Source organism: Suncus etruscus, chromosome 19 (assembly GCF_024139225.1).
Source record: "Suncus etruscus isolate mSunEtr1 chromosome 19, mSunEtr1.pri.cur, whole genome shotgun sequence".
NCBI lineage: Eukaryota > Metazoa > Chordata > Mammalia > Eulipotyphla > Soricidae > Suncus > Suncus etruscus.
Genome location: NC_064866.1, coordinates 227,503 through 228,220, shown reverse-complemented (window position 1 = coordinate 228,220; position 718 = coordinate 227,503).

The following is a 718-nucleotide window of genomic DNA, read 5'->3' as shown; positions in this document are numbered from 1 at the left end:
TTTCCATTGGCCGCATTGTGAAATTCCCTAGGAGTTTATTTAGAATCTTAATTTTTCTAATTCCGGGTTATTGTAATAGTCATTTTTAGCCCATAATGAAAACATCTCACTTTGCACAGATATAGTATGGTACATTTCCTGTATAAGGATTTAAAGTTATTTATAAATTAGCAGAAATCACAATTGGCTAAAATAAGAAAAGTTTCTTGAATGATAAGTTAGTGATTTATTTTTTTAAAGAAGAACCCAGAGCAATTTACTTCGAAGGTAGCGGCGCTTTTTTGAGGAGCGTGTTGTCCAAAGATATTGAGTGGTTTTTTTTGTCGGTATCTTGGAAACCGATATAGGCACAGAATAGATGGAGTTTCGAGTTTGTGGAGGCTTCTGAAAACCTTATAAGAAGGTGGCTAATAAGATTTTATATTTGAAGAAAAATATTACTTCTGCTAAGTTCAGAGAAAGCATTCAGCCCTTCTCCAAGCTAAAGAGCATATTCTAATGGTTGTGTTGTTTCTAAGTATGTCCTCTTTGTTTTCTGTTCAACAATTTCTTTATGATCACATCCCTTTCTTTCACTCAAATTTATTTTAGCGACTTATGGAAGCCAAGGAAAATATTACACCTCAACCATTCTTTTCACGTCTATCTCAGTTTTAATTGAATCATATGAAAGAAGTGGAGTGTTATTAGTGCAGTTTTACATGACAAACTACTTTCT